This window comes from Rhinopithecus roxellana, chromosome 11 (assembly GCF_007565055.1).
Source record: "Rhinopithecus roxellana isolate Shanxi Qingling chromosome 11, ASM756505v1, whole genome shotgun sequence".
NCBI lineage: Eukaryota > Metazoa > Chordata > Mammalia > Primates > Cercopithecidae > Rhinopithecus > Rhinopithecus roxellana.
Window position 1 is genome coordinate 50,346,471 of NC_044559.1, and position 26,872 is coordinate 50,373,342.

General features: G+C 48.5%; 1 long non-coding RNA gene across 1 annotated transcript in view; it reads left to right on the forward strand.

Annotated features, from left to right (window-relative positions):
* Nucleotides 1–18,773: 18,773 nt before the first annotated feature.
* LOC115900276 overlaps nt 18,774–26,872 on the forward strand; it is an 89,278-nt gene continuing 81,179 nt past the window's right edge. Inside the window, exon 1 of the long non-coding RNA XR_004059927.1 lies at nt 18,774–18,893. This is a non-coding gene — a long non-coding RNA (uncharacterized LOC115900276). The remainder of the gene's footprint in view (nt 18,894–26,872) is intronic.

A 26,872-nucleotide genomic window follows, 5' to 3' on the forward strand; every position in this document is an offset into this window, starting at 1 on the left:
ATCCCTACAGGAGGAGCTGGGAAGTAAGCATCCTGGCCTCATAGTCTTTCCTGGGTCATCTGCCAGGGCTCCCCATGGGCTCTGCCCAGTAGAAGTCAGAAGGCAAGGGCGCTATTGATATGGTCCATGCTGAACCGGCACTGAACCAAAGAGAAGAGCTGGGGAATATAGGCCTGCAGGGGTTCGTCAGTGAGATCCGGCACATACGTTATTTATTAATTTGGTCATTTATGTTTATAATTAATAAGTGTACATACATTAGGAGAATGTGCTCATTTATTTTTTAACTGATGAGAGCAAAATATCAAACCATTTTGGGAATCACAAACTTGAAAGAAGACATTTAAAACTTAGATCTCGAGATTTAGTTGACCCTTTTTAGCCATTCATAACTGATAATTTGGCACAGGCATTTGGGGTGTTAGCATCTAGAGATGGATTGCTTGAAACCACGGGGGATGGTATGGGTGCAGTGAGTCACATGAGATGAAAAGCTGTCCATGGGAGAGCCCGTAAGTTCTGTCAGCAGCATCGCCACTGAAGAGAGGACGTTTACTCCAGAAGAGGAATCTCTAGAGTCATCCTGGTGGGGGAGATTGTTGGCTTGGACCAAGGGGGTTGGAATGGTGACAGTGAGATACGTTTCCATTATTGGTTGAGTTTGAAGGTGAAACCTACAAGGTTTGCTTATAGAGTGAAGTAAGCTGTGAGTGGAAGAGAGAAGTCAGGAGTGCCACTGAAGCTTTTGGCCTGAACGATGGAAAGAATGGGGCTATCAGGGGTGAGAAGAAGGCCGCAGGAGGAGCTGGCTGGGGTGAATGCCAGAGCTCGGTTTTGGGCATGTCAGGACATGTTGGACGTGCTCAGATGCTGTGGCTGCAACAAAGCTTCCCTTCCCCGTGTTCATACCATGGGGCTTTGTGGCTCTTTTCACCAAGAAGTAGAGTCTAATTTCCCAACCCTTGAATCTGGCTGGCCTTGCAAATGGCTTTGGCCAATAAAATGCAGGAGTGATGTTGTGTAGCTTCTGAGCTTCAGTCTCAAGAGACTTCGCAGCTCCTGCTCTCACTGTCTTGAGAAACTGCCCTAAGACCACCATGAGGAAGCCTGGTCTACCCATGGAAGGATCAGAGGCCATGTGATGCAGAGTCAAACTGTCCCGAGTCCCCTAGATCCATCAGCCAACAGCCAAGACCATGTGCACATGTGACTGAGGCCATCTTACATTATCCAGCCTCAGTTGAGCTTCTGGGTGATGGCCTCTACATGAATGACCCCAACAGAAGAACCATTCAGCTGAGTCCAGCTCAAGTTACTGACTCACAGGATCATAGCAGATTGGCTTATTTACTTCATTAAGATTTGGCATGGCACTTGAAAGAAGACATTTAAAACTTAGACCTTGAGATTTAGTTGACCCTTTTTAGCCATTGATAATTGATACTTTGGTGCAGGCATTTGGGGTGTTGGCATCTAGAGATGCTAACAGCAGTACTTAACTGATATAAAGCAGTACGTAACTGATAAAGGTGTTGACCTGACATGCAGTGCAGATGATTTTAAAATGTAGGCTTTATTATTATTCTGTTATGGTGAAGCCAAGAGGTCAGAAGGCGCCTCTGCCATTGGGAAGACAGTTTGTTACTCACAGTTCCCAAGGGAAGGAGCGGGCTCGCCAGGCTGCAGGATGTCTTTTTTTAGTATATGTGCTGCCGAAGCGAGCACATGCAGGATGTCTTATGGGAAGCACCTAGGGCTGGTCCAGAGGCAGACGGAGTGAGGGGTAAATGGATGCAGGGACCTTTACCATGGTGTCCATGGGAAGGAATGGGTGAGGCAGGGTGAGCTGACAGGATTGGCCAGAGTGAATAATTTCAGTGGGCCCTGGTGCACAGGGGCTTCTCAGGTTGTCTGGTACCTGGCCCTGGGTTGAGTAGGGCAGGTGAGAGTGGCCCGGGGAGTGACAGCCTGTTGGAGGAGGTGGTTGGGGGTGTTTACTCTGGAGTGACTGTTAGTGTATGAGAGCCTGATGGAGGAGGTGGTTGGGGTGTGGACTCTGGAGTGGCTGTTTGTGTATGAGAGTCTGATGGAGGAGGTGGTCGGGGTGTGGACTCTGGAGTGGCTGTTTGCGTATGAGAGTCTGATGGAGGAGGTGGTCGGGGTGTGGACTCTGGAGTGGCTGTTTGCGTATGAGAGTCTGATGGAGGAGGTGGTCGGGGTGTGGACTCTGGAGTGGCTGTTTGCGTATGAGAGTCTGATGGAGGAGGTGGTCGGGGTGTGGACTCTGGAGTGGCTGTTTGCGTATGAGAGTCTGATGGAGGAGGTGGTCGGGGTGTGGACTCTGGAGTGGCTGTTTGCGTATGAGAGTCTGATGGAGGAGGTGGTCGGGGTGTGGACTCTGGAGTGGCTGTTTGCGTATGAGAGTCTGATGGAGGAGGTGGTCGGGGTGTGGACTCTGGAGTGGCTGTTTGCGTATGAGAGTCTGATGGAGGAGGTGGTCGGGGTGTGGACTCTGGAGTGGCTGTTTGTTAGTGTATGAGAGTCTGATGGAGGAGGTGGTCGGGGTGTGGACTCTGGAGGGGTTGTTTCTGTAAGAAAGATGTGTCTCCAGTAGTTTACTGTCTCTAGGGCTTTGCCAGCCCTGGGAAGGGCTGTCCTTCCAGTGTCAGCAAGGCCCTGGGTGTCAAACATCAGAAAGGACATGCTTAATACACACATGTCACAGACCCCATTGGCTCTGTGGGTCTGGAGTTCAGGGAAAAAGTCCTGGCTGGAGCTATGAGTGGGAGCTGTCAGAGCCTGAGCAAGACGACCTAGTGAGTGGAGCAAGGGAGGAGTGGCCTGAGGCAGAGCCCTGTGGACCTGTAGCCTGCAGGGCTCATGGAGGGGACGAGGGCCTAGCAAGACACTTTCAAGAAGCAGTCAGAAATGGAGGAGGGAACCGGGAGGGAGTGGCGTCCTGGAGCCAGAGGAGGGAGGCATTTCACGGAGGACGGAACGGTGAACTGTGCCGAGGCTTTACATAGGTTCTGGAGAGGAGGATGGAGAAGTGGGCACTGGGCAAGGCACCACGGGGCAGGGTGGAGCCAAGCCTCAGTGAGGAGTTCCAGGGGGAACTGCCGCCCGCCGACCTACACACCCGATGCCCCTCCCTCCCTGCGCTCCTCCACATCCCCTGTGCCTGCTTCATTCTCTCTCCTTTGCATGCACCACGACCTCATGTGCTGCCTCTGCCACTCAGTTCTCTTGACGTTGTCCATTCCTGTGTCACAGCAGGATCCCCAAGGACATGGATTCTGTCTCGTGTGTGTGACTGACACCCGGAGAGTCTACAGCTGCTCCTGGCACAGCCAGAGCTTCCCAGCACTGTGTGATGGATGAATAAAAGGGAGCTTGGGCGTCACCAGACCTGCATCGTTCTCAGGTTCAGAGGAGGCAACGGCGGCTCTGGGTGGAGGGACTTGCCAGGGCATCCCGAGACTGAGCACCAGGACTGAAGCCCAGCACTCCTGTCTCAGAGCAGGTTCCACTGCACCTCTGGCTGCTGTTTTCACCACTTTACTGTCACCACTCAGATTCAGCCTCTGAGGGGTTGTGATCATGTTTTCTATGTGCCCGGCACATAGTGAGCACTTAATAGTCATTCCATGACTAGATAAATAAAAAGTGAACCTATAAACACCACATTCAAACAGGCTTCTACCTTGTGTTAATTGCTAATCCAAAGTGGTGTTTGTTATGTCTGCTCCACTAGAAAAACCCCAAATGTCCACTCATGAATGCACTTAGGTCAGTTTGATCCAGAAAAGTGAGCTACGTGAGGGAAAGCTTTTAGCTAACACCTCACAAGACAGTTAAAATTAGTTTTTGCTATCGTTTGCAGTTTAATTATGCCGTATCTCTTTGGCAAGAAATGCTTTAGTCTGGGGCAATTTAACGTTTATAAATGTGTTCTCTGTTGATTGTGGAACAGTGACGTCAGACACATGGCTTGATGCTCTGTGATCCGTCTTCAGCAGGTCAGGGTGCCAGGCCCCCAGTAATGCAGGCTGAAATGCACATCCGGAAGTGGGATGGGTGGAAAATTCAAGAGAGGTCCTGAAGCCAGCAGCTCCTGGAAGTCTGGAAGAGATGACCTTTGCTAGTGCTTGATATATTTGAAGTCAGGTACAATTTGGCAAGCAAGACTTCTCAGAAATGCTGAGGTCGTTTTAATAATGACTGGCCAGCTCTCACTGGGGGAGGCTGTTCCCAAGCACGTCTGTGTAGCCAGGCTTGTAAAAGTCAGAAAAGTCAGGACAGGCGAGATGATGCTGAGGTAACAAACGGCCTTGGATTCTCAGTGGGTAGAAACAGTGAATGCCTCTTTGTTTAGCATTCATGCTTTCCATGTCATGCAGGCCAGGAGGTGGCTCTTTCCTCTGTTGGCACTCAAGGAATCAGGATGGCCAAGGCTCCGTTGTCCTTGGACGTTGTAGTCTCCACACGAGAGTTCAGGTTTTGCCATGATGCAGGGAGGGAACATGGGGAATCCCACACCAGCTCTAACCATTTCTGTCTAGCATCGGCTCATGTCATATGTCGTGGTGGGAGCAAATCGATAGGATCTGCTCTCCTCCCTGTAGGTGTGAAGAGATCCTGTGGGCTTGCTCTGTTCTCAGCCTCGCTGTGGTCCTGGGCACTTGGGGTGGGCACAGGGTCTTTGCTGAACTTTGCAGCCCTGTATAGCAGACCAAATAGATCAGAACCTCTGAGGAGGGGACCCCACATCTGGAGTCTGAAGAGCTCCCCAGGTCATTCTAATGTGCAGCCAGGTGAAAAACCACTGGGCCAGCGGAAGCAGGAGTGACAGGTCCCCATTCCTCTCCACTCCCATGGAGTCCAAAGCTTGCTGATGCTGGTGCTGACGCTGGGTGCACTCAGGTCTCCAGGGATATTGGTTCGCCCTTTGTTACAGGAGGGAGTCAGGCAGACATGAGCAGGGCAGGAGAGGGCTCCCCAACCAGGAATGTCAGGAGATGACTAGGTGGTTGTTAACTGTCTCTCTAAAACAGTAGTAGGTCACAGCCAGTGCCAGGGAAAGGCAGTCTCCCAATAGATAGAAACGCCTGAAACAGGTGATCAGCAGCTTCCCAGTAAGATCTCAGGAGTTGGGTGAGTGAGCTCAGGCATGCACATTGAGAGGCAAAATGGCAGAGTTTAACTGGCATATGATCTTCTGAGGACATTCTGTAGGAGGTTGGCCAGGGTGGTGGGAGAAATTATAGAAAAACGATGCAAACCTTCTTGGAAGGCCAGGAGGTTTTGCAAAAGCTTTGAAAGATAATTTGGCTGAAGGCAGCCAGATTCTCTTATCTGGAGCCTGAAGGCAAAGGTCAGATAACAAGGGGATGTAAAGAAAATGATCTAGATAAGTTAGTTTACTTAGGCCTCAGAACCTGGCCTTTCATCATCATTGCTGGACTGTCCTCTTCGGGGGATGGGGTGGGTGGGGTGGGGTGGGGTGGGGGTGGTGGTGACCATGTTAATTACCCACCAGTGTGTTGACTCAAAGGCTTTGTCATGAAATCTGTACTGAATAAATGCCTGCAGCACTGGCTTGTCATGGCCGCGGCTGCTACAACTCGTTCTGTGAGCAGTCCAGTCCCCTAGCCTGCTCTTTCACTGGATACCTGTGTCTGAGGGCATTTTTTTCATCCATTGTTCGGCCAGGGTCTGCAGGTCAGAGCCAGCAACATTCCACCAGTAAAGGGAAGAAGGCCTCAGGTGAGCATGTGCACAATTCCAGTAAACACCCTGTGCATGCTCCCCTCCCAAGTGCTAGCAGGCCACTGTGCAGGTGCACAGCTCACCCCGAGGGATGAATCAAGGGAAAAAGGATGCAAGATACCAGAAGTAGAGGCCAACAGAGAAAACCCAAGGTCCAACGTCAAACAGGGCACTTGTCCTCCAAGATGACTGCCTGGCCCTCTTCCAAGTGTATTTTACTTTCTTTTCGTTCCACCCTAAAGCTTTTCAATAAATGCTCACTCCTGCAGTAAAGTTTGCCTCGGTCTCTTCTTCTGCCTTATGCCCCTCAGTGGAATTCTTTCTTCTGAGGACAAGAACTGTAGCTGCAGACCCGTACGGATCTGCCATTGGTAGCTTGGATACCCGTCATCAATAACACCTTGTCCCCTGGCAGGGAGCTGCACTGCGTTCAGGAGGGCTCAGCAGATGCCACCATGGTGGCCTGGACTGAGCACATTTTTTCAGAGAGGTGTCTCTGGGGCAGTGGTGCCACCCTGAGCCCCCTGAGAGCAGCAGGACGAGTGCCCTTGAGTCCCACTCAAGATCCCGTGCAAGGTCAGCCCCTGACTTTCCTCTCTAATAGTGTAAACCCAGAATCCAAACGACTGAGTCCTAATCAGTGATCCAGCCACGGATACTTCCAGCCACAGCAGGCTGGGATACTTTTCAGGGAGAGCCTGAGGGCTCCTTACTGACTTGCACTGCTTGGGGTGCTCTAGTTTCCTCATGAGAGGTGATCTGGTTGCCTTGCTGAGACAAAGCTTTATTTTTTTTAAACAAGTTGAGAGTAAGAGTGTGGCCTTCCATTTGGAGGGGTGGTAGGGTGTGGGGTGCAGCTAAAAGGGCCCTGTTCGAGATGGAGGCTCTTTGGTCTGCAGCCATCTTAGGCTCCTGTCCAGATCTCTCCAGGACTGGGGAGCCAGGAGGTCAAGCCAAGATGCTCCAGTTGAAGCCCAGGCCCACTACTGAGGGCCTCAGGTCCTGGCTTGCAGGGAGCCAGAGAAGTCTCCTTTGACTTAGGCCTTGAAGAACTGTTGTTCTAAAGAACAAAAGGAACGAAAACAAAAGCAAAAACAAAACCCCTAGGAGAGCAAATAAGGAGCTTTTATAAAACCTTCCTGAAATGCAAACAGGGGAGGTCGGGATCCCCCAGGAACTAATTAAAGCTTCCTGCTTAAGTGCAAAGTAGCTGGTTTCTGAAGATCTTCCCCTGTGCTTGGCCTGGGGCCTGCCAACCGGCCCCTTCTAAATGGCTTTGTCTTCCCTTCTTGACTAATTGCTGTTTAAGCTAGGTGTTGTCAGATAAGTGGTTTCTCATTCAAATAACCAAATATATTCTGGGCTCGAGAGACCTGCTCACCTTGGGCTGGGAGCAGGCTTCCCTTTAGTTTTCCCATCTCTGCTTGGGCAATTTAGCAACTTCTGGCTGAGAGATGCCAGATTAATTAAAGAGGTGATGCTAATGCAGCACGAGGCTGAACACTGGAAATGGTGTTTTAATTGAAAAATGAAATGCATCTCCCTAACATCAGGTTAGATTTGGAATGCTGATGTTTCATTACATAGCGTTTGGTGTTTAATAAAACATCCAATGGTGTGGGAGCCTTGGAGAATCCACGGAATCCTCCAGTGGATCTCCTCTCCACCGTGAGGCAGATGATGGCTGCCTCCTCCTAGTCAGTCTGTGCTGTGCAGCCCTTGGGTGCAGAGGGAATGCAGCGCAGACCCTGCTCTTGGAATGCAGGAAACACATGCCAGCATGGGTCAATTAAGGCACATCTCTTTGTGGGCATCATAAAAATTTGGGCCCCCCAGCCAACTGAACAGACACCTGCTCTTGGCCAAGGGGACCCCAGAGAAACCTGAAAATCTGAGTTCTTGGCCATCAGGGGAAGGGAGGTCGGAAAAGCCTTATTATACTCCCTCTCTTTTGGAGTCTAGGCACAATGGGCCAGCATTAATGTTAAAATACACATTAGAAGGCTCACAAAACACACTCTTTGTGACAATAAGATACCAAGTTATTAATAAGATCCAAGGCTGTGCCAGGCAGGAGTAAAGTCACACACCCCTGTGGGTCACTCTGAGGTAGTGTTTTGGTTAAGAGATATTTGAAATGGTTGTTCCCCAGTGTTTAAAGAAATAGCACTTGAACATAAATTTAATGTACTCAGCAAGGCCATTTTTACTTCTGGCAGAAAGGGTACACTCGCCAGCAGTTTTGCCATGAGAGTACACCGAACAAAGGAGACAGGGTCATTTACAACCTGACGCACCCACCCTACTGCTGTGTCTGGTTTTCATTGGCTGGAACGGGACCTCACTTGCTGTATTTGTCCCGATCGGCTAGCAACTTAGAACTTTTTAAAAGAGGCAAAGGCAGAGGAGAACAAAGGAAGGAGGAAGTAACTTGTGGAAGATTTGGCCACTGCACTCCAGCTTGGGTGACAGGGTGAGACTCTGTCTCAAAAAAAAAAAAAAAAAAAAGTCTTCCAACTCCCGCAATGATTCTGAGGCCTCCATAGCCATGTGGAACTGTAAGTCCAATTAAAGATCTTTTAGTTCCCAGTTTCAGGTATGTCTTTATCAGCAGCATGAAAACGAACTATTCCAACCAGTTGCAGATAAAGAATCTCTGAATCCACTGAAAACTGGTAGGCCTCCACTTCAAGATATTGCACCTTTTGAACTGAACCAGTGTATACTTTCCATGTGTTTGAAACAGGAGCGTTCCTTTATCTGACTTGCAGGACGTGCGACGGGGTGGGCTTGCTCCTTCAGTGGCCTCTGGGGGGAGCATGTAGATGGGCAGGTGCAGAGGCCGTGGGGAGCACTTTTGGGCTCCAGCCCCACAGCCTTATCTAGTGGTGGATGTCTGTGACTCCCGAAGCCCAAGTGGGCATGTGTTACAGCATGCTCTCAGCTTCATCCTCTGCAGGAGGCTTGTGTTAATCAGCTCAACAGACTCTGTGCCTTATCATGAGGGCAGGGGGCCAGTGTCACAGCCTTCTGTATCCTGAGTCCTTGCCCAGTGTACGGGAAGAATCGGATCACACGTGGGCTTGAAGGATGAGTGCAAGGTTTTATTGAGTGGTGGAGGTGGCTCTCAGCGAGAGGGATAGGGTGGGAAGGTGGGGATGGAGTGCGAAGGTGGTCTTCCCCTGGAGTCGGGCCACCCTGTGGCTGGACTCTTCTCTGACTGCCCCCAGCTGAACTCCCCTTGGCATCCAGACGCCCCTCCTCTTCTCTCTTTCTCTGCTGTGTTGTTCCGTTGTCGCTGGTCTTCTGGTTCTGACCTTCAGCCGCTTGTGTGTGCCTGCTAAGGTCTTGGATTTATATGGGTGCAGGATGGGGGCCGTGGTGGGCCAAAAGACAACTTTTTGGGTGTGAAACAGTAATGCCTGTCCTCACTTAGGGCAGCGGGTCTTCAGCCTTGAGGGTGCCTTGGCTGGGGAGCCACCCTCTTCTACCCAGTATTTCCCTGTCTCCTGTCTGTATCATACTGATTTACGTCTTTGCCTGAAACTTCTGCTCCCTAAAATGTATAAAACCTGAAATTACAAAATGCGTAATCTGACTGCCTGGGTGCACTTTCTCAGGACCTCCTGAGGCTGTGTTCCCTGGACCATAGTCACTCGTATTATCTTAGAATAAACCTCTATGAAATGTTTTACAGAGCTTGGATATTTGTCAAAGGCGTGTGCTCAAAGCTTGCTGAGGGAGGGGTAACTTCACCTGGTGCCACTGACCCTGGGCTGCAGGGAAGAATGCAGAGGTTAGTTGATATTTGATCCAATGTTGGAATTGGAAGGGATGTTAGAGGGCTTTTGTTCCACACACCTCCTTTTCAGATGAGTAAATCAAGCCTCAGAGAGGAACAGGAACTAGCCCAGAGGCAGTGGTCAGTGACCAGGGCTTGAGCCCAGGACTTCCCTAGACAATGCTTTCTCCTCTGCTGGGCCCTTCATCCCTGTGCTGTGGGCAGGGTCAGCTCACAGAGGTGGTCAGGCCGACATTATTCACGCAAACAGTTCGGCTGATCATGGAGGTCATGGAGGCCACATACTTTGGTACAGGACGATGTCTTTTTCCAGACGTGTTTCCACTGAGGCTGTTCAGGTTGAAGGAGGTGGACGCCTCCCTTGGCTGCCCTGTGTCCTGGTCTGCAGTGGCCTTCCTTTCACTGTGCACTGAGCAGGCACTGGGCCCTGAGACACCAAGATTGGCCATGGCAGGGGCAGTGGAAAAGACGGGGAGCAGTGAGGATGGGTGCAGGTATGCAGTGGCTGAGCAGCAGGGTCTGGGGGTCTGCAGATGCTGAGTCTGAGCCTCTGCTATGACAAGGAATGTTCTTGTTACTAGACCAAACCTGGATCTGCTCGCCTGATGCAGGAAAGCCAAACATCCACACCAAGGTTTGTAGCGAGAGAAAGCAGGGCTTTTATTTGCAGTCACCAAGCAAGGAGAATCAGGCAGCTCATACTTGAGATCCAACTCCCTGATGGCTTACAAGCGAGAGTTTTTAAAGGCAGAGGTAACTTTCAGGAAAACAGACATTAAGGGCAAAATTGTAAATCAGTACACAGAGATTATACATTGGTTTGGCTCAAAAAGGTGAGGGATATCTTTTTTTTTTTTCAGAGTCTGGCTGTGTCATCCAGGTGGGAGTGCAGGGGTGCAATCTCAGCTCACTGCAACCTCCACCTCCTGGGTTCAAGGGATCCTCTGATGTCAGCCTCCTGAGCAACTGGGACTACAGGAATGCACCACTATGCCTGACTAATTTTTTTGCATTTTTTGTAGAGAAGGGGTTTCACCCTGTTGTCCAGGCTGGTCTTGAACTCTGACTCAAGCAATCTGCCCAAGAGGGGTTATCTTAAAGCGGGGTCTTACAGGTCATAGGTGGATTCAGAGATTCTCTGATTTGCAATTGGTTAAGGAAGCAAAGCTTTGTCTAAAAACTTGGGGTCAGCAGAAAAGAACATTAAGGTCTAGTCTATGGGCATGACTGTCTCCAGGCCCCTCAGGGAGAAAATAAGAACAAAGAACTGCAGTCAGAGTTCAGTCCCCAGTTCTTCCTTATCCAAGGTCCACATGCCTGTGGCATTTTTAATTTGGTATGGGTCTGGGTTTCTGTAAAAGAGTTATCTTTAGTTTCTAAAGAGAACCATGCATTATGTGGCTCTAACTTCCTTGGGTATTGTTTTAAGCTACTATTATCTTCTTGCACATCATGCTGCTCATTTACTTCTCAGGGCTAGCTAAGTACCTGGAACTTCCTCTGAAGGAACTCAAGGTTTTTCTTTATTGTCATGCTTGGAGGGGCCAGTAGGCCCCTAAGAGGGTCCCTGCTCTTTCTCATTACGATGGATTGGAGAGAGTCCATCCCATTAACTAGATAGCTGCCCCAAGTCCCAGGTTCATGAAACCAATCAGGAGGATTCTGGGCTTCGGCCCCTTTGTTTGCTGTTGACTCAGGGAAGAGCACCGCCATGTCAGAATGACGCCCACACTTGGCGTCCTGAGTGGCTTTTCTCAGTATTGATGGAGCTTCGCCCACTGCTCTCTCTGGGGTAGCTGTGAAGCTACAGTGTGGGAGAGAAATGTTAATTCCTAGTCCTAATCACCTAGTTTTCATCGGGTAATTTGCAAATGAATACATCCTTGTCTCCTTGGTACCGCTGGCTGGCAACAACATAGACAGGAAGTATAATTGCATTAGGGACGGTTTTGCTGCCATTGGTTTCTGTTTAATGGGGTAAGTTATAATGTTCACTCTCAAATATCAGCATCCATCCAAAATGAGTACATTAAAAGCAATTAGTGTAGATTATGGATTTGAAATGAAGAAGGAAATATATTAATATGTCTAATTACTATGTAAATTAGACATTGGTACCATAATATTTCATACCTAAATGTTAACATTGATGAAGCTGTAATTATTCTTATTATTTTTTGGAGTGTAAAATGAATCCCTGCTATTCTGCTGAATGGTAAATAACAGTCATTTGCCCAGTCCTTGGGGGGTTCTAGGTGTACGGCTGCCCATTGCCTGCCTTCCAGGTACTGAGTGGCCTAGAAAGCGCCTAGGCAGACAGAGTCTGTCAGAAGAAAACCAGGATCATACGCTAGCAGTCCTATGGCACCGTGTCAGATTCTGCCTCTAAAGGTGTGGTGTGAGCTTAGGAATTTCAAGGAACTTGCTGGTCTTTTAATGCCTTGTACATTAAATGTCTTAAATTACATTTTGATTTCTGCAGTTTTCCAAGGCCAAGTCTGTTCCAGAGCACTGGGAATGGGTCAGCAGGGGCTTCCTGGGAACCCTGGGTTACAGAGGAGCTGTGATAATGCTGAAGTTAGACACTGAAGTCTTAGCTGTGCCCTTGGGTTAGAGGGAACAGGTAATGTGGCCCCAGATTTGCTCAGAACTTTCCTGATTTTAGAATGGATGGTTCTGCATACCGAGAGCCTATCCTGGTTTTAACACTGAAAGTCATCCGTCCCAGGAACTCCCTCAGTCCCGGGAAAACCATGTTGCAGCCTCCCTTTGGGGTCCATGTACAACCACCTCAAGTGCGACCCAGCTTAGACCTGTGGGACTGACTGCCTTGCTGGCCACCCTGGTGTGATGTGACACTAACTGTGTAGCTCATACTTCCAGCCTGCGAGTGGCTTTGTGTGCAGCAGCAGCCAGAACAACTGGCAAATGAAGGAACTACTTTTCCTTTACACTTTAATTCTGATCATGGCCTTGGACTTTGTTCAGCACACTTACCAGACACACTTATCCTTTTTACTCTAGAAGGCAAACCTGATGAGATGTGGCCGGAGCTCTGACAGCTGGGAGCAACCTCATTCTGCAGAGTGGCCTTGAACCCAGGCCCAGGTTCTCGGTTAGGGTGGGGATGTTCAATTGCTTGTCCCGTGTGTGACGTCCACTCCACTTTCCTGTGGGGATGTCATCTGATCATCTCCAGTGATAGACTCTGGTGGGAACTGGGGAAAGGTGCCCAAGCCTTCTTCTCCCAGGGAAAGGCATGCCATCCAGGCACAACCATCAGACACCATTTCCTCTGCAGACTTTGAATCCTGAGCAAAATGACAAAAAGTTAAAAGTGGCTGGAGACGCTTCACCCTGTGGAGACACGAGCTGTGCTGGCTTTGTAATTCCCCAGGTCTCTCCGGTCATGGTGGTCACTCGTGGGTCCTTGACCTTTTGTTTGAGCCTATGAACTTCGTTCATATCCTTCCAACGAATTCCCTGAGTGCTTGAGTTTTCCAGGCAGATTTACGTAGCTAGGAAACAAAGAAGCCCAATGTAAACGGAAATGAAGACCCAGATTTGGAGTGTGGTGGGGGAGGTTCAGGTCCCCCAGGTTTTCCAGATTTCCTCTTTGTAATTGTTAGTGTCCTGTTTTTTTTCCAACCTGGTGACATAGTGAGCTTAAAAGCTGTTAGGATTCAGCAACCGGAACAAGCTTGGAATTTAGTTTTGGCTGATCCCAGCCCTGTGGATAGTGGAGATAAGAGATTCTCTCAGCAGGTCTGGGTCTCAGCTCCTGCCTTTGGGTGAGCACTGGGCGATTTGAGCTGATCTTGCTTCAAGCTGGCCAGTGCTCCCAGAAGCATCTAGCCCTGCTTCCGACATCATATGTTCCCTTTATAGCAGCTGTCCCTCTCCAAAGCCAGGCACCTATCTCCAGTGAGCACTTGGCCTCAGGGGAGCACTGAAGATAACTTGATTAGCAATTCTGGTATCTGGCACCACGGGCTGCCACGTGGCCAGCCCAGAGCAGGAATGAACTTCATTGTTCTCTTGCCAGCTCAGCTGGGTGCCAGGTTCAAGTGTTCCTTGTCCCCTGAAGGTCTGTTACCTGCCGCCTATTTTCAGGCAACAACTGCTGTTTTATATATATGTAAAAAAACGAACTAAGGTTTAATGCAAGCAAGAGGAGAATTTATTGGAAGAACAACGTGGCTAACAAAATAGAGACAGAAAATGAAGCTTGGGAAGGACTGGAAGCTCTGAGAATCCAGGCAGCAGGGTCTCCGGTCCTGTAGCTGGGAGAGCAGGTGCTATGCCCTCAAGTGAAATTTCAGAGAGAGCACCTGAATGGCCCGGAGTCTGTCACAGGATCAGTGCCTGGTCATGCGGACCAACCCCAGTAGCTGTTATGAACGTGGGCTCTCACTTTAATTTGGGAGCGCAACAGTCTGACTTGTTTCAAGGCTTCTGCCAAGACCCAAGGAATAGGAAGAGGACTTTCTTAGTTCAGCCAACTTGAAAGAACATGTAGGAAGGCTGTGGAGGGCTGGATTCAGAGACGTGTGTGATGAGATCATTGCTGAGAGATTTGGGACTGGAGTTTTATCAGCATAATGGGCAGAAGAATAGTGTGTAGTTAAAAAGGGGAACATTGGAGAAGTCTTGTCATTTGGTTTGAGATTTTCCGATTGATGGATCATCTCCTTAATGAGATTTTGTTCTGGTGGATTTATGCTCCATACCCTCTGTCCTAGTCTGTTTTTTGCTGCTGTAACAGAATGCCCGAGATAGGGTGATTTATAAAGAACATGCTGTTATTTCTTACAGTCTGCAGGTTGGGAAGTCCAAGGTGGAGGGGCCTGTATCTGGTGAGGGTCTTCTTGCTGCTTTATCCCATGATGAGAGGCAGAAGGGCAAAAGATCATGCGAGACAGAGACAGAGAGAGAGAGAGGCAGAGAGAGAGAGAGGCAGAGAGGCAGAGGGAGAGACAGAGGGACAGAGAGGCAGAGAGACAGAGACAGAGAGGCAGAGAGAGAGAGAGAGACAGAGGCAGAGAGGCAGAGGGAGAGACAGAGGGACAGAGAGGCAGAGAGACAGACAGAGAGAGGCAGAGAAAGACAGGCAGGGAGGCAGAGAGAGAGAGAGAGAGACAGAGGCAGAGAGAGAGAGAGACAGAGAGGCAGGGAGGCAGAGAGAGAGAGATTGAGATTAAACTTACAGCCTCAAGCCCTTTTATAACTGGAATTAGTCTGTTCACGAGAGTGGAGCCCTTGTGACCTAAACACTTCTTGCCAGGCCTCACTCTGCAGTGCTACAGCCCTGGGGGTTAAGTTTGCAGCACAGGCTTTTTTGAGGACACATTCAAACCATGGCACCCTCCATGGTTAAAGTGAGGATGCTAATTTGTAACTGCTTCTGTACAGTATCATGGCTGCTCAGTGATCCTAGCAACAAAGGAGAAAGAACCTGCCTTTGCTAATTAATTGGAAGTTAGGAAATCATCTTTTTCCATGTCTTTGAGAATTTTATTCACCTATTGAGTGCTCAGCTTGTCAGACAATGCAAGTGTTACTGCGCAAGTCTGGGCTCGGCTAAGTGACCTTTGGAAATGGATAGAACTGTCGAGATTCGTCCTGAAAGATTCTGGTGTGTAATGAAGCAGAACCCATTGTTTTTCCGCAGGAGGGCAATGATGGATGTCCTGGTGCTTTTGGGGGACATGGAGTCCATTAGGTGTTTCCCTGTGTGGTCACAGGACTCCCAGGAAAAGTAGCAGCAGAGGGAGGCAGAAAATAGACCCCTCAAGTCGAGGCTACTCCTCCTGGATTCAGCTCAGCCAGCAGTGCGGGGAAGTCTCTGTAGCGGGGCTGGTGAGGCCAACCATGAGCGGGATCCTGACTCCTTAGGCTTTGGCCAGCCCTGGAACTTCACTCTGTCTCTGCCCCTTCACTGGTGTGCATGTGCAGCCATCACGCTAGAAAGCTGGTTGTCAATTTTATGTGTAAATTGGATCCTGTCAAATGCATTGCTAAAGGTGATTAGAGCTGCAACACCTAGCAGATCCATTTCCCAGAATAGAGGCTTCTTTTATAAGTACGTCACTTTCCACTTCTTTTTTTGACAAATCTAGATTCCTATTTATTGAATCTTCTTAAAGCAAGGCAATCTTTAATACGGTTTACAAGAAGCATAACTAGTAAGCCAGCAGTGGGGACAAAAATGAAATAACAAAGAACACCCACAACTTCCCCCAAATAGTCAGAAGAAGAGGGAAGACAGAACCAAAAATAGGTGGGAAAAAAAAGAAAATAACTAGCAAAGTGGTGGATTTTGTGTTCTAAGCAAGAGTCCTAAGCATTCTAAATATTTTTAAGCAATTTAAAAGCAGAGATTATCAAATTGTATAAACAAGCAAGACACAGCAATAAACCATGACAAAAAAATCCACTTTGAAGATGAAAACATAGACAGGGTAAAGCTATAAAGATGGAAGACAATGTACCACACAAACACCAATTTGAGTGAGTTTGAGCGGCCATGTTTATGTAAGTCAGAAGAGACTCCAGAACAAAGAATGTTACCAGGGATAGAGAGAGGTTTCACGTAAAGAAGAGAGGTCAACTGATCAAGAGATATAATCCTGACTGTGTATGCAGCTAATGATAGAGCTGAAAAGTATGTGAAGTGAAAACTGATTGGGACCGAAAAGAAAATAGACAAGTCCACAATTATAGTTGGAGACTATAACACTCTTCACTCCGTAATCGAGAGAATGAGTAAACAGAAAATCAGTAAAGGTATAGAAGACCAGAACAGCACCATCAGCTCGATTTAATTGACGTGTATTGAACAATCCATCCAACAGCAGTAGAATACACATTTTTTCGCCAAGCGCACATAGCACATTTGCCAAGATAAACTGTATTCTTGGCCAGAAAATAAACTTCAGTACCTCATCATATTTAAAATAATTTAAATGATATAAACTATATTCTTTGACCACAAAGACATTCCATTAGAAATCTATAACAGAAGATATTTGGAAAATTCACCCAAATTTGGAAACCAAAACGTAACCTTCTAAATAACCTAGGAGTCAAAGAGGAAGGAACAGGGCATGAGAAATTATTTTCCACTGAATGAAAATGAAAACACGAGACATAAAACTTGTGGGATACAACCAAAGGAACACGTTGAGAAAAGCTTATAGCATTACATTATTCTAAAAATCAAGAAAGATTTCAAATCAGGAATATAATTTTTTTCTTAAGCAATAGGAAAAGAAGAGCCAGTCAATTCCAAAACAACCAGAAAGAAGGAAATAATAGAGACAAGAGCAGAAATTAACAAATTTAAAAACAGAAAAATAGAGAAAAATCAACACAGGCAAAAAGCTCGGGGTCTTTGAGAAAGTGAATAAATTTGACAGGCTTCTAACTGGACTGACTCAAAAGAAGTGCAGAGGACACAAATGATCAATATTAGGGATGAGAACAGGGACATCATTCATATTTTACAGACGTGTAAGAACCAAAAAGGAATATTATGGAACATTTTATGCCAAGAATTGCAAGACATCTGTCCGTAACATTTGACAAGTTATTTATTAACCGTAGGTATCAGTTTTATCATCTTCAGATGGGAGGAGTGAGAGTGCCACTCTCAGAGGTTCTGAAGATTAAAGTGAAATCCTATCTACAATGGAACATGCATGGAGTAAGTCCCCTGTAAATTTTAGCTGATATTTTATCATCATCATTATCATCATCATCACTGACTCTATCCAATGTGCAGGAGTGGATGGGAGCTTTTGTAAAGTCCTAGGCTCCTCGGTGAATATCTCCCAGGCCTCTCCATGGTTCCTGCCAGATCCCTTGGACTCACTCTGAGATGAGGGCACACAGTAATGTATAACTACTCGGGCCCAGTGGTGATGGGGCTGTGAGGGCTGTGGCCAAATGCTCAGGGGAGGCCCATGAAAGGAGGTCATTAGGGGGCAAGGGCTCCTGGTAACAAGATGTGTGTCCAGTGCTGTGCTAGGCACTCTATGTGCAGGATCTCATTTCATCTTCATAGTAAATCTGCAAAAGCAGGCACTGTTATCAGAGGCCAGGTGCGGTGGCTCAAGGCCTCTTGGATTAATCCTATTGCTTTGGGAGGCCAAGGCAGGCAGATTGCTTAAGCCCAGGAATTCAAGACCAGCTTGGGCAACATGGAAACCCCCTGTCTTCAAAAAATACAAAAATTAGTCAGGCTTGGTGGCAAGTGCCTGTGGTCTCAACTATTTGGGAGTCTGAGATGGGAGGATTGCTGGAGCCTGGGAGGTGGAGGCTGCCGTGTGCCTTGATCACGCCACTGCACTCCAGCCTGAGTGACAGAGTGAGACCCTGTCTCCAAAAAAAAAAAAAAAAAAAAAAAGCAAAAACAAAAGCAAAAAGCAAACCCCCAACAAAACCAGGAATTAATCCAAGAGTTCATAGTTGGTTGGGGTGGTGGTGAGGTTTAGGACTTGAGAGTGGCGTCACCTTAAACAGTGCGTGTCAGCCACTTTCTGTGTAGCATTTTGGCAGGATAGGCATGGGGGATGGGAGCAGACAGTGTGAGCAAAGGTGCAAGCCTTAGAGCCTATGGGAGGCCTCCCAGCCCCCTTGACTCTCTTGTCACATTAAAGGCTTTGCCGAAGTCCCACAGTTTTCCAAGAAGGCAACCCTGATCACTCTGGCCATGACTAACGGCTTCTTAACCTTGCAGCTAGATCGTCTGTTAAATGCAGAAAGTGTTTTGCTCCAAAGTGTGGTGTCTGGAGTGTGATATCACTCAAGGGGACCTTGGTTTCCTCACCGAGGATCCCGTTAGAGCAAAGGGCCAGTCATCCCATTGTCCTGCACACGTTAGGACACTCCGTCTGTCAACACCATGGATTTCATTCAACTTTGTGTCGTCTGTAACGATCTCTATGTGCAGTTTGGAAAATGCTGATTTATTGAAGGTTTTAAAATAAAATTGTGAAATGACCTGCTAACAGTCTGCAGTGGTCACTCTGAGGAGACGGAAGAGATGATGGCACATCCGACATTTATGGAGGCTGATGCTTGATGTCCGTTATCTCAGCCCTTCCGACACCCTCCTTCCACTTGAGGAACTGGGAGCTCAGAGCAGGGAAATGACGTACACATCTGCTTGCTCACAGTCAGGGGTAATACCCAAAGCTCACAGCCACAGGCCACTGCTCCAGAAGGAGCCCAGAGACTCCACCAAGGTGAGGAGTGCCTGCTATGGACTTTGAGGACCAAGGTTCAAATCCAACCTCTTCCATGTTGATATGGACTGAAGGTTTGTGTTGCTCCAAAATTCCTATGTGGAAGCTCTAATCCCCATTGCGATGGTATTATGAGGTGGGGCCTTCGGGAGGCGGTTAGGTTTAGATGAGTTTTGAGGGCAGGGGCCCCTTAGTGTCCTTAAAAGAAGAGAAAGAGACTAGAGCTCTGTCTGCTATCTTGGCAGTGTAAGGAGACCAGGAAGGGAGCCCTCCCCAGAACCTGCCCCTGCTGGCCTCTTCATCTGACTCCCAGCCTCCAGAACTAGGAGAAATATGTGTTGTTTGAGCCACCCAGGCTATGGTGTTTTGTTATGGGAGCCTGAAGATAGGCACATGTCATGGAAGGCTCTGCAGGAAGGAGATGCTGCATTCAAAAACAGGTAATTGAAGAGGATTTTTTTTTTTTTTTCTGTTTTGAGATGGAGTCTCACACTGTTGCCCAGGCTGGAGTGCAGTGGTGCAGTCTTGGCTCACTCTCACTGCAATCTCCAATCCCCGGGTTCAAGCAGTTCTCCTGCCTCAGTCTCCTGAGTAGCTGGGATTACAGGCATGCATCACCGTGTCTGGCTAATTTTTGTATATATATTTTTTTATTAGTAGAGATGAGGTTTCACTATGTTGCCCAGGCTGGTTTTGAACTCCTGACCCGAAGTGATCCATCTGCTTTGGCTTCCCAAAGTGTTAGGATTACAGGCGTGAGCCACTGCGCCCAGCCAGAAGAGGATTTAATAAGATCCTCTTATTAAATCAGAGGCAGAGTTAAAGGAACCAAGGAATGGTAGTGCAGCATTCATGGACTGGAAAGGTGGGAGCCTTTGCCCCCTTGGCCCAGAGTGTAAATGGAGGGGAGGGGTTACCTAAGCCTGGCCAGAGCAATGTCCAGGAAGGAAGCCTGCCTGGCTGCAGATGTGATGGGGAGCACAGTCTGTGTCCTGGGCTGCAGCCCAGCAGTGAGGGAGCAGGTGGAGCAGACAGCCTGAGCTCCCCTTGCCAGCCTTGGTCCCCTGCCAGGGCCTCCCCTGGGCTGATCCCAACCAGGAGCCAGAGGAAAGGAGGGAGGGTGGATAACCCCATCCAGAGAAGTGGGTCTGAAGCAAAAATGGAGAAGAACTGGCCCAGCTGACTGACAGTCTTCTTATCTTTGAAATGGGAGTTCACCAGCATCAGCAGGGTTGTGATAAGGGCTAAATGTGATCACCTGCATCCAGGGTTTTGCATGGTGCCTAGCACAAAGCAAGATCATCTTAAGTGACCACAATAATCATTCATAGGAATCTTTGCTTTTTCATAGTATTACCATGTGTTTTCTTCTCACTTGATTATAAATTATTATATAAATTATGAATAGGTTTTCATGTCTCCAATTCTTCCAAAATACGATTTTTAAATCTGAAGAATATTCCACTTTATAGAAGTTCTTAAATGACTTTAACATATCTCCTGTGGTTGGACAGTTAGATTATTTTTTCCTGTTAAAAATAAAACTTCACTTAATATTTCTACAGCTAAATACTTGGGCATATCCTTGACAATTTTCTAGAAGTAGAATTGCAGAGTCATGGGATATACCTATTTTTAAAGTTTTTGCTATTTACAGCCATATGAACTTCCAGAATGACTGTGCAAGAAAGAGATCCATAGTTAGCTAGTGTGTACTGCTGATTTGGGATTTCTTTCGTCTCTGGCCCTCAGTGCCTAGAACTCTTTCTGGCTTGGGGACACGGGGCTACTCAATGAGTGTGTTTGGTGAGCAGATGACTTTTGCCCTGGTAGTCCCTAATGACTGAGGGCAGTCTCCGAGTGCGCTCACATCTGTCTGTGGGGGTCCTGCCCTTATATCAGAGCCAGAGGCTGTCTCTGGCCAAGTCCTTTCTGACGCTGGGGAGTGGCTGCCTGTTCTCAGGGCCCGAGCACTGGGTTCTTCCTGCACACTCTCGCTTGACCCTCTCCCCACCAACATGCAGCTCTGTGTTTCCAAGTCATCTGGCCGCATAGTCTAGAAACGGTCTCCTCCGTCCCCACCCCCACCAACGCCTGCACATTCTCCATTCCTGCTGTAGTTGACCTTTTCTGGAAGCACAGCCTAGAGCTTGGGCTCAGGTGCCACATTTGGCTAATGGGCTCTGAGCAAATGCAATGGGTGCCACTCTCAGACTCAAGCTCTTCCAGGCTGCCATGCCTGTCCCTCTGCCCTCTGTCTGTGGCCCTGGAGAATATGTTCAGAGGCTGACAGTGCAGGATGGAGAAGAGGCCCTTGGCTCTCACTGAACACATGTGAGGGAGACCCGAACCAAGATCCAGGTTTGCCTATGGTGAGCTTGACTCTCCAGACTAGCCTGGGTGGGCAGCTCGACCTCATCTTCAGACACCAGAGGGACAGTGTGGCTGGAGTGTGGTGACTGGGGCAGGCGGCTGGTGCTGGGCTGGCCATGGTACGTAAGGGCTGCTGGACCTCTAGCCTTGCCATGGGTGCCATGGCGTGATCTCAGCTCACTGCAACCTCTGCCTCCTGGGTTCAAGCGATTCTCCTGCCTCAGCCTCACGTGTAGCTGGGAGTACAGGCATGTGCCACTACACCTGGCTAATTTTATATTTTTAGTAGAGATGCACATGGAGCTTGATTCTGGGTGAGGTGGGAATTCCTAGAAGGGTTGAGCAGAGATGCGTTATGGTCCAATGCACACTAGGTTGGACCCAGGCAACAGGACAACCGGAGAGGTGGCTGTGATGCGGCAGGAACGCGATGCCCCAGCTGGGATTAGCTGTGGAGTGGAGGGAGGAGAAGCTAAGTTTGGAGAAAGAGAAGCCTGGATTTGCTGATGGGTTCAAAGTTGGGTGGAGGAAAAAGAGGTGTCAGAGACAACTCCTTGCTTTGACCTGAGCAGGTAGGTAAACTGAGGGCAGGGCCAATCGTGGCAGCAAGACTTGATGAAAAGCAGATTGGCAGCTGGGCGCGGTGGCTCAATCCCAGCACTTTGGGAGGCCAAGGCAGGCAGATCACCTGACGTTGAGAGTTCGAGATCACCGTGACCAAAATGGAGAAACCCCATCTCTACTAAAAATACAAAATTAGCCGGGTGTAGTGGCACATGCCTGTAATCAATCTCAGCTACTTGTGAGGCTGAGGCAGGAGAATCACTTGAACGCGGGAGGCAGAGTTTGCAGTGAGCCAAGATCGTGCCATTGCACTCCGGCCTCGGCAAAAGAGTGAAACCCCATCTCAAAGAAAAAAAGAAAAAGCTGCTTGGCCAGGAGTTCTAGGGTTCTGTTTGGGAACCTTAAGTTTGAGGTACCCATTAGATCTATGTGGAAAGAGTAATGTCCTATTTTTATCACTTAAATCAGGTATAGAGGCTGCTATGAGACCAGTTATGTTTCACAAATGTGAAAATATGGTGGCCTTGACCCAGGATGTGTTTGTGGGATGCATGAGGCCCACTGTGTTCTGCGATGACGGTGAATGGCCAGTTGCCATTTGAATCTCAGTGGTACACTTTCACAAAGCCTTTGTAGATTTCTCCTAAGCAGAGTGGCGCCTTCACCATGTTTATAAGAGTATCTGCAGTGCCATTTCCTCTATACCTATTGTTTTACATGGAAAGCGCTCTACTTGTTTTGCATAATTGTTTGAGGCACACATAATTAGTTTTGTGTCAAGGTAGGCTTTTATGTAGTGCCTCAAGAATCAGAATTTCAATTTCCAAAGGTTGGTGGTGCATGATAGAATGCTGTTCTTGCCGACCCCATGGTGCCGAAGGCTCCGGTTCTCAGTGTCCCTCACTTCCCTGCCTGGGAAATAGCAGCTCATGGCAGAAACTGCCATCCAGTCTTTGCCAGCTCCTCAGGAGCCCGCAGGCAGTGAGATGGGTACTGATGTGTGCATGACTGTTTCCTTGCAACAAAGAATTCCATTTAGCAGACACGCGCCTCCCTGCAAGTCCAAGGCCAGCTTCCAGCAGCAGGGAGTGGGTTGTAAAGACAAACAAGGCATGGTCCACGGATTTAACACCATGTGAGGATGGGCAAGCGCCTTCCCGGTGACTGCAGAGCCACTTGCCCTGGGAGTGTTGGGAGGGAGACAAGCATCCTCTGGGTTTGGGGAAGTCTTTTCAGGTGCAGTAGTAGTTTAGCTGAGTTCTAGAGGGTGGGGAGGACACTGTCTAGGTTAAAGAGTTGCTTGAGCAAAGGTTCTAGAGGTGTGAGACTACATTTAAAAAAATTGCAGTGACAGAAACCTAACACAATAACTTAAGCTCCAAAGACAACATGCTCGCCTGTGTCCCTGGCATGGCTGGATCTAGGAGTTCAAGCGGCACAGTTAAGCATCTGTCATCTCATCTTCACTTGACAGCTCAGCACCTCCTCCTTCACTTTCCTGCCACAGACAAAGACCTGTGAGCTCGACTTTTCTAAGAGTTGCAGCAAAAGTCCCAGGGCTGGCTGTCACTGGGCAGGTTCTGATAACGTGTCCATTTCTGAACCCATCCCTGGCCAGAGGAACATGTGCTCTGACTGGACAAACCAGACCTGAGGCCTGCCCTTCAGGCTTGTGTGAGCCTCCCTTGGGCCCTCTGGATTAGACAGGAAGGCAGGTGGCTCTCCAGAGGAAATCCAGGTGCTGTCACCAGAAGAAAAGGCATGGGGGTTGGGAAGCAAAAGTGAATGATGTGTAATACGGAAGCCACAAGTGTGAGGGCAGCAGGAGCTTTATCCACTCATGTCTCATCCACTCAGTGAGCTGTGTGTACAAGTTTCCTCTCGCTGCTGAAACAAGTCTTCACAAACGTACAGGCTTAAAGCAACAATTTATTATCTGCCAGTTCCTCAGGTCAGAGATCTGAAATGGGTCTCACCAGGCTAAAAGCAAGGGGTCAGGAGGGCTGTGTTCCTTCTGGAGGCTCCAGGGAGCACCCTTGTGTGTTCCAGCTCTGAGAGGCCCTGTCTTCCTTGGCCTGTGGCCCCTTCTTTCAACTTCAAACCAACAACTGTTGGGCTGAGTCCTCCTCACACTGCATCTCTCTGCCTCTCTTTCTTCTGTCTCCCTTCCCGCTTATAAAGACCCTTGTGATCACATTAGGCCCACCAGGAAGGTCCAGGATAACTTTGCCATCTGTAGGTCAGCTGAGTAGGTCAACCTTAATTCTTCTGCAACTCAATGCCTTTTGGCAGGTAAGAGTAACATTCTGGCTGGGCGCAGTGACTCATGCCTGCAATCCCAGCACTTTGGGAGGCCAAGGTAGGCAGATCACTTGAGGTCAGACATTCAAGACCAGCCTGGTCAACATGGTGAAACCCCATCTCCACTAAAAAAAATATAAAAATTAGCCAGGCGTGGTGGCGGGTACGTGTAATCTCAGCTACTTGAGAGACTGAGGCAGAGAATCGCTTGAACCCAGGAGGCAGAGTTTGCAGTGAGCTGAGATCACGCCACTATACTCCAGCCTGGGCTACAGAGCAAGACTCCATCTCAAAAAGAAAGCAACATTCTATTCACAGGTAATATATTCTATTCCCAGGTTCCAGGGATCAGGACGTGGATGTCTTTTCCAGGACACATCATTCTGCAGCCACACGCAATCCTGTCTGTGTGCCAGGCATTGTTAGGTGCTGGAGATATGAGTACCCATGGCCTCTGAATTCAATAATTCACTAGAGAAATAACGGACATTTGCAAGGTGCTAGGCATGGGGCTGACTGCTCCAGGCACATCACTCTGGGATTTCTAGTTTGTCTGAGTGTGGAGCAGAGTGATAGACATAGTGGGTATTCTTGAAAGATCTTGAATGCCAGGCAAAAGAGGGCAGGCTTCATTCTGGAGACATTCGGGAGTCGTTGGAGATGGATTTTTGTTTTTAGCAGGGTAGTTTCCTAATGTAGGTTTTAACAATTTGCTCTAGAGGCAGTATGAAAAGTCAACCAAAGAGAATGACAGGATAACAGGCTTAGCCTAAAAAGATGCAATGTGTACTATGAAACTCCAGTCACCGATAGGGAAGAATGCAGAGCCCCAGGCGGAGCTTGCCATAGAAGCCGTGTTGGATCTGAGGATGACAGCTCAGCTCTGATGCCGCTGACATTTTCAGGAGCTTCTTTCTACAGGTGCTCACATCCACGCGTCGCCTCATGTATGCTCCCAATATCACCGGTGAAATAGATATTCCTTTTTTTTTTTTTTTTTTTTTTGAGGCGGAGTCTCGCTCTGTCGCCCGGACTGGAGTGCAGTGGCCAGATCTCAGCTCACTGCAAGGCCCGCCTCCTGGGTTTACGCCATTCTCCTGCCTCAGCCTCCCGAGTAGCTGGGACTACAGGCGCCTGCCACCTCGCCCGGCTAGTTTTTGTATTTTTAGTAGAGACGGGGTTTCACCGTGTTAGCCAGGATGGTCTCGATCTCCTGACCTCGTGATCCGCCCGTCTCGGCCTCCCAAAGTGCTGGGATTACAGGCTTGAGCCACCGCGCCCGGCCAGTGAAATAGATATTCCTATTCCCTTTACGAAAGATGAAGCAGGTCATTAGAGGTCAAGTGACTGTGCTCTGTTTATGCAGCTGTGAGTTCCCTCTGGAGAGGATGTTTTGAAGGACCACGAGTCAGAAAGAAGTGCTCGCCTCAGTGGGTGGAGGGAGCCGCTTCTCCCCACCCCCTGCCACCTTTGGTAACCACGTTCTTCTCTCTGTTTCTATGTATTTGATTTTTTGAAATTCCACATATAAGAGCGATCATGCAGCATTTTTCCTTCTATGTCTGGCTGACTTCACTGGGCTTAAGGTGTCTCCCCGTGCTTAGAGGAACGTGTCTCACTGTGGGTTTCCAGGTTCTGCGAGGCCTTCGCTAAGCGTTTTGGCACTAAAAGAGTCTCCCTCTCCCCCGCACCTCCCCTGTGCCAGCCTCTTACCTTTCTCTTCCAGAGCTGAGCTCAGATGTGGCTCAGATTTGACTCACTTGCTCTGGCGTCTCAGATCTTTTTGATGTTACTGTTTATTTTTAAAGTTCTTAATTTTCTGCGTGACTTTTTTTTTTTTTTTTTTTTTTTTTAGTGCAGCGAAAAGCAAATGACCCTGATATTGTCACTTATCATTTTCTACCTGTCCCAGAGAACTGTCCGCCCAGTCGTGTGTGTTCACAGATTCCTGGGTGTTTCCCACAGGGAGGGCGCTGGGCTGTGTGCTGGGGAGGAAGCTGCCACCTGGGAACTTAGTGCTCGTTGTAGTTTCCTACCACGAAGTTGGCGGTTCACAACAGCATACATTTGTTATTGTGGTAATGCTCCTAAAATCTAGGTGTTGGAATCTACCACATTCATCCTGGAGGCTACAGGGGAAAAAGCCCATTTCCAGGTCACCCAGGATCATCCATCTCAAGAGCCTTAATTCTGTCACATTTGCAAAGTTCCTTTTGCCATGTAGGGCAACATATGCACAGGTTCCTGAGATTAGGATGTGGATATTTTTGTGGGGCTATTATTTCACCTACCTCCCTGTACTCTGCTATTTAGTTTTCAGCAACTTAAGGATTTGCCAGTTATCTTTGCTATAGATTATTGTTTTTTTTTGAGATGGAGTTTCACTCTGTCGCCCAGGCTGGAGTGCAGTGGTGCGATCTCAGCTCACTGCAAGCTCCGCCTCCTGGGTTTACGCCATTCTCCTGCCTCAGCCTCCCGAGTAGCTGGGACTACAGGCGCCCGCCACCATACCCAGCTAATTTTTTGGTATTTTTAATAGAGACGGGGTTTCATCATGTTAGCCAGGGTGGTCTCGCTCTCCTGACCTTGTGATCCACCGGCCTTGGCCTCCCAAAGTGCTGGGATTACAGGCGTGAGCCACCGTGCCCGGTCTTGTTATTGATTTTTACTGTAATTCTGTTCTGGCCAGAGAGCAGAATAGGTATACACACACACACACACACACACAGATGCGCGCACACACACACACACACACACATACAGATGCGCACACACACGCACACACACGCACACACACAGATGCGCACACACACAC